This window comes from Ambystoma mexicanum, chromosome 1q (assembly GCF_040938575.1).
Source record: "Ambystoma mexicanum isolate Mex_15411 chromosome 1q, UKY_AmexF1_1, whole genome shotgun sequence".
NCBI lineage: Eukaryota > Metazoa > Chordata > Amphibia > Caudata > Ambystomatidae > Ambystoma > Ambystoma mexicanum.
In genome coordinates this window covers 442,999,862-443,013,130 of record NC_090922.1, presented here as the reverse complement: position 1 = coordinate 443,013,130, position 13,269 = coordinate 442,999,862, and the positions used below count along the sequence as shown (strand labels likewise).

At 44.4% G+C, this 13,269-nt stretch overlaps 1 long non-coding RNA gene across 1 annotated transcript in view; it reads right to left on the bottom strand.

The window, feature by feature from the left end:
- Positions 1-688: 688 nt before the first annotated feature.
- Positions 689-13,269, bottom strand: part of LOC138521458 (uncharacterized) — a 35,020-nt gene continuing 22,439 nt past the window's right edge. The window contains exons 2-3 of the long non-coding RNA XR_011283053.1: positions 1,867-1,974; positions 689-1,374 (exon numbers count right to left, since the gene is read on the bottom strand). This is a non-coding gene — a long non-coding RNA (uncharacterized lncRNA). The remainder of the gene's footprint in view (positions 1,375-1,866; positions 1,975-13,269) is intronic.

Sequence of the window (13,269 nt, the reverse complement as noted above, 5' to 3'; positions counted from 1 at the left end):
TGAGGAAGGACACATAGCTTGTAGTTGTTTGGTTATTTACCCACCCAAGGACTGCCCAGGGACATGCTAATCCTATGGTCATTCCCACCCACTACCTGCTCCTCACCACCCAAAACACATCCCCCTGGGATCGCTTTGTGCTCACTCTATCAATCCGAAATATCACACTTTTGCCTGCCAGAGTTATTTCTAAGCGGTCTGCAGAGAGTTTATTGCAGAAGTAAATGGCTAATGGTGTAATAAACATGCCTAAACCAAGTATGCTATTAGCTACTTGATTATTATCTGTTCCATGCACTGAAGTCCTGTTAAAAGCAAGCATTGACAAAGCCAGGGGGCTTATGTATAGGTAATAAATAGGTAATTGCCAAGCATGCTATCAAATGTCTAGGTAATCACATAATTTTCTCAACACTGTTGCAAACCTATGGCCAGGTACTACCAACATAATATCACTGCCTAGCAAATGCCTATCACATACCTAACCAAAAGCTCAAACTGTTGGCTTTGCCCTTGCTTGTTTTACCAAGCATCCTATCTGTGTTCTTTCAATGTTTTTTTTCATTTGTGGAATTCAAACTGCATACATATTTATGATTAATTAGGTTAGACTTGTTTCATGTGTCAAACTCAATGTGTACTCCCCGAAAACACAAATACCTTTAAAGAAAAACAATGGAGGACACAATTAGCTAGACATTTCAATTTATTACTGCAAAAAGCTGTATTCTCAACAAATGAGAATAGTCCTTTGACAACTGGTTCAAACTAAAGGGGTAATTTTCTCTTTAACTTTTAGAACTCCCTTAACAAAGGCATCCATGGAAAAACAGTTGTATTCTTGACAAATGAGAATAGTCCTTTGGCAACTGATTTAAAGGGGTAATGTTCTCTTTATCTTTGAAAACTCACTCACAAAGTCATCCATGCAAAGATTTTCTGTCAGTTCTTTCTAATGTGCTAATATGGTCAGATTTGCTTTGAGGTCATGAAGCATTGAGCGCCAAAAGGCTGTGACTACACGGGACATAGTAGAAATGAGTTCTCACAGGACGCAATTGAAATGCCTATGACCAGTGCAGAGACATATATTTCATGCAGTCCTGGAAAAGCGTCTGCATAATTATTTACCATGTCACAAATTGTGGCAATATTTGAAACTGCTGTGATTTCCTTTTGCAGCAATGGTTTTGACACTGCCAGTTCTGCCTCCAAAGTGGATTTGCTGATTTCTTTTAGGTTTGAAAGAGGGGAACATACACTGACATCCAGAAAATGCTTCCACTACCGGGTCCTCTGAGGTCACAGACACTGTCGCTGATGGAAACTGCTGCCTGCATTCTGTGCCGACTGCATAAGTAATGAAACGTATATCTGCAATTGTGAAAAAGGAAAATAAAAATCCTGTGGCCATCATTTCTCGAAGTTCTGAAATATATACCAGCCGAATTAAACCGTGCTAAGTAATTAGCAACAGGCCTCTTGTACATGAAAGGAAGTTAGGCCTAAGAGTAAGGTTACCACATGATTCCATGTCATTGGGGGGGCTTTAATGTTTACATCAATCCAATTGCATACTATGAGTTGTAGTTATGGGCCTGTTCAACTGTATAACATGGACTGAATTAAAACTGAAGTAAAAGCAAAGCCCAGCACGGAAATATGGCATTCCCTGTGACCTGGAGTCCCCTGGCAAACTACCTCCATTCTCACTGGATTGGTGTGAAACAATCTTCTAGTCATGTACTCATGTGGAGGTTGCAGGGGCAGGTCTGAAGCAATACATATGTCTCAACCAGACCTATATCTTACAAGCGTACCCCATACAATTCTGTTTTCCCTTAGAGTGAAGAGGAACAAACTCACCATTCTTGCCATGACACCTTTCATGCTGCCTGATGCCCATGTATAGAAGAGACATTCTGAAAGTCCCGTTCTTGGCCTCTTCAATTAGGGCAGGCATCAAGCAAACACCTTTAGGGACAATATTCATTGTTAGGTGCTGCATTGTTGTTAGGATGACACTCTTCAGGCAGTTTGTGTAAACATCAAGGGCTCTACAAAGTCTATACCTGCACATCGTAGCCATTGTATTTTTAGTTTGGGCTGTTAGGTGGCGCTTCAGTGACACCTTTAAGCTGAAACTATTGTATTCGAGTACAGCTAAGGGGGAGATGGCAAGTGAGGAAGGACTCCATTTTTATTGAAGATTTATATCACAAACACTGGTAAAAAATGATGCAGTGTATATCGTTTGACAATAAGTGACGAAAACAAGACCATAAAATGAATCTTCAAAAATTTCATAGCAATCACAAAATAAAATTCAACCCAAAGGTTAAAGCCCTACGTCTATTACTGTAACAAAGTTAACAGCTACTTCCGGCAGCCAACATGATTTGGGAAGACGCAACTTCATGAGTCAATCGATCAGTGCATCCTTCAAATAGACTCAAGTATAATTATATTCAAAAACAACATATAAGGTCCATAGTCCAGTAGGAACAAATTCAAGTAGTCAGTTAATGGTAAGGCATCTCATATAATTTGGTTTATAGTACAGGCCGGAAAAATCATTTCTGCACACAAAATCAATAAAAGGTGACTACACTTTAGTCAATATACAAAGATTATTCTTAAGCATCGCTGATATTCTATGCTTGGTTAGCCTCAGCCAAATTCTGTCCAACCATTTCTCTATTGGAGGTGGACGTAGCGATTTCCAGTTCTTCGCGATCAAGCATGTCCGCGATCAAGATATGTGTAACCCATCCAATCCTGTTTTTATACTTATTCTGTAGATGTACCACTGTTTCCAGAAGAAATGCAGGACTACAAGGCCCAGGTTGCAAAGAAAAAAAAATAGGATGAAATGGGCTACATTCGCCTGTGACAGCTATGAGAATCTCCCGAATCAAATACAATCTTCAGGAATTTTGGAAGCAAATTTGCTATTTAAACATTGGAGATGGATATTCTGTGGGCTTTCCACAAGTGGCCAGGAAGGCATGAGTATAAGTACTGAGTGACTTCACCACCTGGTAAGTGCATCAAACTCGCATCCCCGTCAGGTTGTGTAGACCTTTGATGGTGGCACACTGCATCTGTGTCCTAAATAAATCTCCTTGGGTATGGGTATGTTCTCCTGCTGCTTGCAACTTGGCCAGCAGAGGCAGTGCCTCCAGGGTGCAAGCTTGGTCCTCCTCGTTCAGCACATTTTCACCAGACACTGAGCAGGTAACAGTAAGGGCACTAGAACAGAGGTCCCCGCTGCTATAGATTTCACCCACCTCCTACTGGACCGCTTTCTCTGTTGTTCTTAGCTCTTTGGCCACTGTGATTGGTAACCCTGAGACTTACTCTGATTAGCGGTTCATGTCCTAGTCACTACAACCATCAGTTTAGTCTGACTAATCAATAGTTTAGATAAATTCTCATATAAGGGAGGGCAAACAGTTCCCTTCATCAAGACAACCACCCCCTCCATTCTAGGTTCACCTCAGCCAAGGGGCACTTATGCTCCTTCCTTGTCAATCGCAAAATGACTGAGTAGCCGGTATGTCGATCCTGCTTCTATCTCACGTAACTTCGATCCAAATAATCTGCCTTGCACTGTAGGGGTTGGTGAGCTTTCAATGTGGTGTGGCATAAATAAGCCCCCCGTGGAATTTAAGATAGTGACAGACACAAACAAACCTATTCACTACCAGTGAACTCTGGGGGCTAGAATGATCTCTCCAAAGAAAAATGTGAACATATGGAGCCAGACTGTGCATTTGACAACACAATTTCCCAAACAAATGGTCTAAAATCTGGGTTTGCAATTTGGCACAGCCTTTTTCGTTTGTCAAAATATGTATAGCATTTATTTGCATGTGCATTCATTTCCCGATCTACCCTTCCCAAGCACAATAGTGGAAGGGGCCGGATGGAAAAATCAAAGATTGCAGAGCTCATAATCCTGGCCCAAGATTAGCCAAACCTCGCAGAATCAGGCTTCAGACTGAAGAGGCATAAACACTGGCAATAAGAAAATATAAAATTGAACAATATCTGCGCTCATTAAGTGTCCCCATGGTGATTCCCAGAATAACAACTGTGGCAGCCTCCCAGACCAAGGAAAGATGCCCTGACATGAATGACAAGTGGGCCAAATCTGCATGAATTATTATCGCTGAAACTATCAGATTGACAACCACTCTTTTTCTTTTAGATCCAAATTCCAGCATCCAGTTATCTGAAAATACAATAATGGGTCTCATTTTCTGAGCCCCAAAGTGCAAAAGTAAGGTGTGGAAGCAGGGTGTTAAGTATTTGCCCCTTACATTTACATGCCAGGGTATTTCACTGCCATTTGGAGGCAGAGATCCTGCGCGTTTACGCTTCAATTAGATACTCATACAGGCATGAAAGGAAGGGATTCCCGCTTTAGCACCTCCTCAAAGCAGGCAGATTTCAGAGGAGTCCATTGTAAATGGCATCTGCAAAGAATCATTTATCTATCTGGAGGGAATGTGGGTGGCCTTTTGCTAGAAACAGGACCACTTTTGATTCTATTTTCACGAGCAGGGCAATTGTGCTAGACATTGGAAGAGATTGTGTTCTATATCTAGCACACTGAACATAGGAAACACATTCTGTTCCCAGAATGAGCGCACCGGAAGTAGACACCTCTTTAGCATTCCCTGCTGATGGGGGGTTCCAGGTCTGAAGGCATTGCCTAGGGTCCCTTGGGGATGGTAATCCCCCCTCCTTTGCAGGGCCCTGTCTTGGATGAACCTCAACCCGCCCAATGGTCCGGTGCCTCAACTTTCTCTCGTGCTGGTCTACAGAGGACTTCCCCCAAATATCACTAGTACGTTTTAAGCACATAGAAATGTCCCCAAGCTTGCAATATGCACCAGCGATCACCAATTATATGCCTTTGTTCAGCATTTCATGCCCGCTCAATGTGATCATATGCCAGAAACATCTTATGCCTACAATCAGCCTTCAATACCGCCATCGAGCCATTGCAAGAACGATCATCCTCATATTCCAGGGTACAGACCTTTTTGCCAATGTATTGGCCTCATACGCCAGGAAAAGCTTACATTCTACATTGCTGTCAGGAAATATGATAGCCATTTCTACGTTGCTACGCCACATATAGCACAAGGCGAAGTAGTGTAAGATAAACGCCATCCTCATCAATTTATTTTGGATTACGTAGTTCCATAAAAGTCAATAAATAGATTGACATCTTAAGAATCCATCAAAAAACAAGACACCAGCTAAGCAAAACCCAAAATAATAACATTGTTTCGGGAGAATAGCTCAGGTGTAACGTGCTCGCTTTGAGAACAAGACGACACGGAACAACACAGGTTCGATCCCCGGGTCGTGCTTATAAACTACTGGGTATTAAGCGAGTTATTAATAACCAATTACAAAAGAATTATAGCCACATAAATACACAATTTGATGTCTCTGCTTAAAACCTCTTGGATGAATCTTCTTAGTTACATTGTATGCCTTACACTATACTAAAATACATATGGTTTGGAGTGTCTCATTTTTAGAGCTGCCCTAACAAATCTCTTTAATATCGCGTTCAATGCCATATCTCCAGCTCATAGTAAAGGTACACATTCTGGTCTTACTTGCCTAAAGCCTCTTTCGCTGAGCAATAGAGTCAACGTTTCCCTTGTAATGTCCATGCACTCGGGCAAACAATATAAATGTGCGCTCCCTTGTCCCCTGAGATGGTGGTAGCCCCCCCACCCTCCCTTGTCCCCTGTGATGCTCGTTAGGCCTCCCCTCCCTCTCCTCCCGTGATGATTGCAATCCCCCCCCACCCGCTCCGTACTGTCACCATATGTTGGCCCTCCTCATCACTGCTGCATTGATTGTCTTGATTCACATTCGGTTTCACCTTCACCGGACTGTTGCAAATGCTTGGACCTGTGTCTTGACACTTGACTCTTGTGCCTCACCTTCCTACTCGTACGCATGGCGACCTTGCTTCATTGACTTCTGGACACTCTGATCCTGTGCATCGCCTCTTAATTAGTACGCATGGTGACCCCGTTTCATATTGAGCTCATTTGTGCCAGCTCGTAGCCTCGCTTACATCTCCTCTCTGTAACTTGGTGTCTTACTGACTTCTGCAATTGTTCTCTCTCCCCTCTGTTCTCCCCCCCTCTTTGTTTTTTACTCTCTGCTCCCCCCTCCTTTATTCTATGCACTCAAGTTATCAGATTTGTCCTTGGGCCTATTATGATGACAACAACTGCCTGTCTCCTCCACCCTTCCCTACTTGTTTCCATCCCCTCTGCCCCCCTCCAGCACTATCAGAAATGTCGTCAGGCCTAGTACGGTAGTTGCCTGTCTATTTCCTTTCCCCCTACCTACCTCATTCCTTCCTTAACTGTTTTTTTTAGCAATTGCACTATCTGAAATGTCACCAGGCTGAGTTGCTCCATCTACCAGTTATATCATTGATGTGCAATAGGTTCAACCAGAAGCTTATTTTAAAGAACAATTCCAATGTTTGTGTGCACCAAGTTAAATGGCTCTAAAAGGATTCTGGTTGATATTCCCAGATGTGCAATATTAGTGAGGTCACAAAACTCCAGGGTCTGCCTCATCTCATCCAGTTTTGCCTTAATCTTCTCCTTGATGTACGATCTACCACTCTTTTGTCTTTTTGATGGGTCATCGAATCAATGCCCATAGCCTATGCTTACGAGCACTTCATTTGCATACAGTAACTGTGCAGTTTGAGTGGCTCTATTTTGATTAGTCACTCCATTTAGTATATGCTTTGATGAAATGGCTTGAGGATTAGACCAGGTATCAACCAACAGCAATGCCGGGGCTATAGCAAGCCGATCCTCCACAAAGACGACCCCAAGTTCCAAATGAGCCGGGAACTAATGAGCCATAGTGGGGAGAACCAGAAGATCAGGGCACAATGTATTTTCCTTCTGCCGGATATCCTTAGAGGATGAATATTGACACATTTCTGTTCCATCGATGGTTAATTCCACTTGCCATGCGTTATAATCCCTGCAGTCACCTGCATAAAGCGCAAAGAATGTTTCTGCGCGTGCACTATACCGCTCAATGAGTACGAAAAACAAATATGAAAATAATAATAATCTTCAACTTTTTATTAAATCGTTGAGTTTAGTAAAATCGGCTTAAATGATTCACTCTCCCCCTTACAAGATGACTAACTTTGCCTTATTCACCTTCTAGCCTCTGCCCATCATCAATGATGCATCTGTATTGACCAAGCTCTGTAGGGCACAAGGTGTCCTGGCAATGAAGTCCCCATTGCCCTCAAATGAAAGGGCCAGGAGCCGGCCTATGAGTCCCAATACAATGACCAACTGAGGAAGCACCTTCCAATGTGATTAGCAAGCCATTCACATATTGAATAGCAGTGGGGCAAGTACACAGCCTTGTCTTAACCCCGTGTTGGTTGTAATATTTACAGTGCATTTCCTGTCTTCCCCATTCCTATATCTCACTGATACCGAGGTATCTGTATGGAGGGCAATCACCAATTTTAATAATTCTTGTAGGATGTCCAATTCAACTAGTATAACCTAACGTGGCCCCCAATCAACATGTCGAATGCAGTGGACAGATCCAATAATGCGAAATAGATTGAGGAAATATTAAGGCAGACATATTGTGCTGTAATCCTAGAAAGATTAAAAACCTGACTTACTACCCCCAACCCTACCCTAAATCCCAATTGGGTACCTGAAATTATATTGCCTTCATTATTTCATGCAAGTATACGGTAGTGCAGTAAATGTCAAAAAATCTTTGAATCCCATTTAAAATGTATATTGGCCTATGCGAAGATGGTGATGCTTTATCGCCTGTTTAAAAATTGGTACAATTATTGCTCTATGCCACATACCAGGGATGCTTCCTGAGGGCGTTATCGCATTGAATAATAATATCAAAATCGCTGCCCCAAGTTCAACAAACCATCTGTAGAGGTGATCATTATAATGATGTTCTGCTATTCATTTAGTGCTTTTGCCAAAGACCTACTGGTAAAGAATTGGGGAATGGCCTTTTATTTGGTTTTTAAGCTTTACTAGCTCTTCCCACCTCCTGCTACTCGAGAACACAGCATTGGTGCAGCATTAGTGGACGAAGGGCAGGCTTCCCCTACAAAAGAGGGACAGCACAGGGAGCAGCAGTGTGCACGTCCCTCAATAGGCAGATGAAACACAGGTAACATTGTAAAAATCTTCCTTCTCTGGAAACATGTATAGTCTGGGAAGCAGCAATGCACGATTATCTCACAGAGCCGGTCCATTACAAGCAACAAAACAACAGTGCATGGTTCCCAAAAAAAACAAATAGAGCGAGGCTAGCGGCAGTGTACGCGCCCCCTACACAAGAATGCGATACTGCAGATAGCATTATTACATGCATCCCTCGCAAAACAAGTGCATCGATAGCAGCAGTGCAAGTCTCTCTCACAGGACAGGTACGCGAGGGGCAACAGCATGGCAGAATTAGCCAACAGGCACACTAGGCAAATGCTTAAGAACCCCCAAAAGTAGGATCCTGAAGAAAGGGTCCCTGGAATTGCACTCATGTCCCCTATGCGAATATCAACCCACAGAAAGAAGAATGAAAGATGTAACTCTCTGTTCGGTTCCGCACAGACTGCACCAATGTATCCTACATATGCAAAGAGATATTCTCTCAGACGACCTTTCAAATGATACCCTGTTGACGGCTTTGAGGAGACAGGTGTCCCACCAATGGACAAAGTTGACTGACGGCGTAGTCCAACCATGATGACGTCACTAGTGACAACACGACATAGCAGCATTAGTCATGAAGCAAATTTGCATTTGTGCATGAACATACACAGACACACAAACATACACGTATACATGTATACATGAAGAACATGCTTATACCTTCTGTAGACAGAGGACAGATACATTTACATAATGCCAAAGTTTTTCTTTTTTAGACAAATGCAGAAACGCAAGAAAGCCAAACATACATGGACCAACCTTGCAGCCACTTTATTGCAACTAATCATACGGCGCTACGGGAACATATAAGGAACCTATAGGGCTCTATCGCAACTAACCAGTAACACGATATTAGAACACATAGGCAAACCATAGAATGACTGTAGTGAATACACATCAGAACACAGGCCTCAAATACATGGAGGGAGAGATACAGGCCATGCAGCACGAACCACAGAGAAGGTTTTTGCAGCCAAGGACAAGGGTGGGGGGGAAATTCCTATTTCCTGAGGCAGTGAGCCACCTGCAAGAATTCAGAATGAAATCCTCATAATTGCAGACAGAAGGGCTTTGTTTTGGGGTCTTCACACATGTGACCCAGCACAGCTGAACAATGGCTATTTACTAGTGGTGAGAAGAGAAGCAGTTCCCATCGATACAGAGAAGACTGAAACATGCGTTGCTCACCAAAACTTGCAACCTTAAGGCACTCTCTCAGGCTAGGTGGTCAGACCAGTGACAACAATGGGGACAGATAGACCTTCCCATTACCATAAAAAGGTACACCAAACGATGTGAACAGAACAGGGACCCTGGCCTGGGAGGACCCGCTTTAGCCAATCCAGACGCTCTGATCATGGGCTGGTGTAGAATGTTGCACAGGCCACTGGTCTTTGTGCGACCCTTCAACAATGTAATCGATCATTTGTGGGAAGTCTTAGGCAAAACCACCTGACATGCTATACCAATGAGAATTCAAATGTATACTGGCACTATAGGTAATAAGACTCGAGCTAACCAATTGATGTTTGTGACGTCAACCGGCTATAAAATCATTTGACACCAGCTCAGGAGCTGTGATTGCTGGAGATTTGTGATTTCCTGTTTGATCCCTGTCTATTGGAGGATAAAGACAGTAAACATTGCCCCATGGCTGAGTCTTCCGTTATTGCCAGGGGAGGTTTTGATGGGCCTTAGATACTCTGCTGACTTGTGATATCATTGATGCGAGGACAGTTAGCTACGATCGATCGGCAGGAAGCCGTCACGTCCCTTCGCACCACTTGGAGGGCTGTGAGGTGACCCACGGAGACTGAGAAAGATGCGACAGGTGCACACCGTGAAGAGGTCCTCAGGAACTGCCTTGGAGAAATTCCTGGCTGCTTTCCGTGGGACGCCCAGCAGACCGGAAGGGCAGAGTGGCAGGTTGGGGGAGAGTCGGTGGCCGAGCAATGTCAGCTGATCATGGAGTATAAGTATAGACTCAGCCATACGGCAAATAGGGGAAGGGGTGGACAGATGGTAGTTACTGGGTGGTAATTGGGCAATTTGGGGGTGATAAGATGTGGAGGTAGTTGTTATCTGTTTGTGGTTAGGGAACATTCGATCTTGGGTTGATCAGTTTCGGCAGCTGGCCTAGACGATTAGCTCAAGGGTACGGATGACAGAGGTTATGTAAATACTGGATTTCCTGTGGGTTGGGAATTGGAGCTTGAGTCATGGATGATGGTATCCCTGTTTATAGGGCTTAGCAGGTGAAGCTAGCTTGTATCGCAGAAGGTGTTCTTCTGGTTAAGTCTCGCAGTGGCGTTATATCTACAAGGTGACACTGTAGGTACAGATTGAACATGTGGAATATTGGTTTCCCTTTGTTCGGAGGCAGGAAGATGGCCGTGTATATGTTGGTTGCACCTTTGAGGCAGATAATAGTAGAGGGGCGGTGCACAGAGCACTCCAGGGGTATTGGTTGATTACAAGATTTGTAAATATAGCGCAGAATGGACACGAGGTACAGAGGGTAAACTGCTGAAGACATGGCCAAAAGAGGGGAGCTTCTCCATATGTCGCGCAGCACAGACAGCATTACCTCGTATGCACAAAGACTCAGAGAGAGTGCCCAATATTAGAGAAGGGAGGTGGCGACCTCAATATATACAATGGCAATGGATCGACATGGATAATTTGAAGTGTAAGTTACCATTGTTGACCGCGGGAGCTGGGAAGCGGATATATGACATAGAAAGGTTGAAAGCAGGGACGACATTAGAGGTGAGTGACATGAAGAGCTTACTTTCAGTCATTATTGGCAAGGTTGCAGACAATGTGTGGAAAAGGGCCGACTATCCAGGAGTAACTGCAAAAAACATGGCGCTTGATGGTTCACCATTCAACAATTGCAGAGCAGCCACGTGGCATGCTCTAAGGATACAATACCCGGACACGTCAGAAATTAGTCCGATTATTGCACGCAAAAACGGGGAAGACAAAGACCCCCTTCAATATATTCAGGCTATTCAAGAGAAATGGATACTTGAGACGCGGGAACCGTGGGATAAAACTGTGGGATTATTCTATCATATATTATATCAGGGGTTACCCAAGCAGATGCAAAGACCAAGCCTTGGTCCGAAATTCAACTCACTATAGTACACTATTGTAGACTAATGCAAGAGAACGCAAGAAAGAAGAGCGAGGATAGAAAGCAGGAAGAGGCAAAGTTAGTGCAGAAGAAATTTTCAAAATATACTATGGAAGGTTAATATGTTAACAAGCGCAGAAGGAATAGGGGCGCCACATGTGCAGTACAGACAGCCACCCGCAGGAGGAGGTTTCAAGGGGTGGGGCAACATGCACCACCAGTTCAGAGGGAGGAGCACCTGGGGGAGAGGGTATGGACATCTGATGAAATAGAGCCAAGAGGGGTTTTCAGAGGGATATCAGAGACCAATGGGGGGAACATCTCAGTGTCGGGTGTGTGGACTGATAGGGCACATCTCCCGAGTGTGTAGAAGCAGAGGGGGGATGCAACAGAATGGGGGAATGCAATACCAGCCCACATATCAGAGAGAGCAGACTAACATTATGCCCAGGACCATACACAGTGGAAGGTACGGACTCAAGATGTGTGCACAGAAGCATTCCAGCCTATGGTGCAGGCACCCCAGGTGCCAGGGCCCCCACAGCCATACTCACTGACACCACCTGCACTGCATATGCAGAGCCACATGCAGTCACCACAAGCAGCACAACAGAATGACAGGACATTGACACACGCAGATTCAATGGGAGTAGCTCCCATTCGGAAGTTGGGGGGGGACTGTAGTGGGGGGGCAATCCATTCATGGGCATTGGGATGTCATTATACCCACAATAGGACAGCCCACAGATGGACCTGATGTCTTCTATCCTATCGATTGCACCCACCCCAGCAGAGGAACCACGTATAGGGGTGACAAGACTTTTTCTTTTGTCGTGAACAGAGGGGCGACTAGGTCCTGGAAAAGGGAGGGGAAGGTACCCAATGTCAGGCAATGCCATGAATGCGCAGTGATTCTCTGGGGCGACGGATTTGGTTCCTTTTACAGACAACCTTACACTTTCTATAGGGGAGCACAACTCAGCTCAACCACTGTTGTATTCCCGACAGACACCCGTGAACAAAATGGGAAGAGACATCATGAGCAATCCTAATATGACATTTCATTTACAGACCAAGGCATAGTGTGCTCCACACCTGGGATTCACTTCCTAAACGTAGGGGTGACTATTCAGGCCTATTGCGGGCACATGGTACAGAGGGGAGTGCCTGCAGATTTAGAGCTATTTCAATATAGAGGGGCTCCTGGGAATTCAGGGAAAACTATGGCATCTCCGCAACGAGTACATATTCAGACCAGAACTACCATTAGGTGACCCATAGGGGAAAGTGATTTCACTAGAACTTGAGGCAGTGATAGTGGGAGAAGACAGAATAACATTGCATGGGACATATGACACAGGACGAACTTGGAGGACAGTGATTGGTGTGGGGGAGGGTTACAGGTTGACAGATGTGACCAATGTAGAACTGTTCCAGGACAATTGCTCTGATCATGAAATGGTGTTTGACAATAGCATCACATTTTGGGTGAGAATCCAATAAAGGGAAGTACCACAGAAAATGGCGATGATGCTGCAAGCACGGCCGCCATTTCTCGACTAAGATTTGGCAGAAGTACCCAGTGTCTTATGGACCACGAGTCCCTATGACGTGGGGCCCTTGAAAGGGATAGGGGCAGTGTAAAGACTGGAGGGGGGTGTCTGTACTTCTGCTCTCTATATGGTAGCGGAGAGGCACAGAGGACCCCAGCCAAGAATCTCTATTTGGTAGCTATGGTCGAGCAATCAAGGCCTAGCTTCTCAGGAGGTGATGCAGGCTGGTTCCTAAGTACAGTGTAGTCCCCAAGCCCCCACAAAGGAATGTCCACACACTGTATTAGTTAAAACA